Genomic DNA, 2652 nt, shown 5'->3' on the forward strand with positions numbered 1-2652 from the left:
CCCTCCCCTCCCGCGCTAGCCTAAGGGCCACCTTAGCAAAGCGCATCCCAGGCTGCATAGCCGCACTACCCTACCCAACCATACCACACATAAACATGACACTACCCCCGGGGTTTACACAGACGAGCCGGCGAAGCAAGAAGAGCGCCAGAAGAAAGGGCCCTAGCCGGCGGGGCCCAGCCAGGACAAAAGGAGGTCCCACCACGCACGCACGCACCCGCACCCGCACGTCGGGGTAGACGACGGATGGGGCCCACCTACGAAGGCTGTCCAGTCCTACACGAGATGAGGCAGGATAAAGAGGGATAATCCCCGTCGATCCCAAATCATTGAGGCCAATTTTTAGCCAATATGTGTAATCGGAAATTCTAGTTTTCTTCGTCTGTTGCATCGCTTTCACTGCTGCTAATCCATTCAGTGGATGATATTTTGTTGATGAGGATATCCTACAAACAATAAATAATTATAACGGTTTTGTAGTTATTAATTCATAGTTTAGTAGTTATATAGTAAATACTTACCGATACTAAAGATTTCACAAAATTATCCATTTTCGTTGTAGTAACATACAATTTGTGAATATCACAAATTATTTAAGGTGTGACTATGTATGTAGTATAGTAACTCAGATGAGTGGATATATCGTGCATGAGTAACTAAATTATTTATTTAGGCTTATGCAGTAACATTTTGTAGGTTAGAAGTTTGAATCTGAATCTGAAAAAATACATGTTCATTTGTATCACAGATTGGATTGCAATATTTGGATCGAATTCGTTAATCATTGAATATTATTGTACAGAAAACAGCATATCACCGGCATAAAAACAAATATCGCTCTTTTCACCATAATAAATCGGTCAAAGCAGTTCAAGTAACAAGATTTAAGAGCGTTANCACGCACGCACCCCCCGCACGCACGCACGCACCCGCACCCGCACGTCGGGGTAGACGACGGATGGGGCCCACCTACGAAGGCTGTCCAGTCCTACACGAGATGAGGCAGGATAAAGAGGGATAATCCCCGTCGATCCCAAATCATTGAGGCCAATTTTTAGCCAATATGTGTAATCGGAAATTCTAGTTTTCTTCGTCTGTTGCATCGCTTTCACTGCTGCTAATCCATTCAGTGGATGATATTTTGTTGATGAGGATATCCTACAAACAATAAATAATTATAACGGTTTTGTAGTTATTAATTCATAGTTTAGTAGTTATATAGTAAATACTTACCGATACTAAAGATTTCACAAAATTATCCATTTTCGTTGTAGTAACATACAATTTGTGAATATCACAAATTATTTAAGGTGTGACTATGTATGTAGTATAGTAACTCAGATGAGTGGATATATCGTGCATGAGTAACTAAATTATTTATTTAGGCTTATGCAGTAACATTTTGTAGGTTAGAAGTTTGAATCTGAATCTGAAAAAATACATGTTCATTTGTATCACAGATTAGATTGCAATATTTGGATCGGATTCGTTAATCATGATTGAAAATCATTGTACAAAAAACACAGCTAAAGTACATAAATTAACATTAGTAGGTCCAAATAACAAAAAACTGTATGATGTCAACAAAATGCTAGATATTACTTTAGAATTAAATAAACACAAATTAGTATTTCAACTTTTAATAGTACCTAATCTGACCATGGATATTGTCTTATGATCAGATTATTTAAACAAATACAAAGCTAAATTAGATTATGAAAATAGAAAGTTGCATAAATGATATATGGGTAGATTTCAAAGAAATAAATGAAGTTATAAATATAAATGATAGTGAACAAGGAATGATTGTTGAAAAAGATAGGGAAATGATAGAAGTTAATTTTTGTAGTGAGAATGAATTTTATTATAATGAAGAATATGAAGAAATATTTAATATAAATGATATTAAAATAAATGTTAATGATAATTATGATAAAGAGGTAAGAGATATGTTAAAGAAGTATGAAGGATTAGTTTCGAATCAGATGAGAGTAGCTACCAGTTATATTCATAANGGAGTCTGCAATAGTTAAGTATTTCCTGGGGACGCATTATACACCACCTTTTGAAAGGACGCAAAATTGATACAAGGGTGTATATATATATATATTTATTATTGAGTTGATTATCATGTTAGTCAATTGGAGCATATGCCAAGATGTTATAAGAAAAATATAGTTGAAATTAATTAAAATGCAGATTTGGTAGATAGCAAACAAAAGTTAAAATGCCAGACTTTGATTAAATAGTTAAAAAATAAGGTAGAATAAGAGTTAATAAAAGATATTAAAATCGAAAGACAATTTGAAGATTAATTAAAAGGATATGTCAGAAAAATGTCAAATTTAAAGTGGGATCCACAAGGAATTCAGTAGTCACTAGAAAGGTCAAATAATATTATAAAATAAGAAATATTTTGAAGTATAAGGCAAAATTGATTGTAAAGAAAGTAGAATAGGGTGTATAAGTGCAAAGGAGAAAGTGAAGTGAAGTGAATTACAAGAGGAAAATGGCACGTTAAAAGATATGTGGAAAGGCCTTTAGAAGGAAAAGAAAAATCAAGATAGTAAAAAAGAAAATAGATTATTATTGATTAGTTACAGAAATAATTTTGAAAAACGACAGTTGTTGAAGAAAGAAAAGAAAACCTAT

Source organism: Anoplophora glabripennis, unplaced genomic scaffold, assembly GCF_000390285.2.
Source record: "Anoplophora glabripennis isolate ALB-LARVAE unplaced genomic scaffold, Agla_2.0 scaffold1073, whole genome shotgun sequence".
Lineage (NCBI taxonomy): Eukaryota > Metazoa > Arthropoda > Insecta > Coleoptera > Cerambycidae > Anoplophora > Anoplophora glabripennis.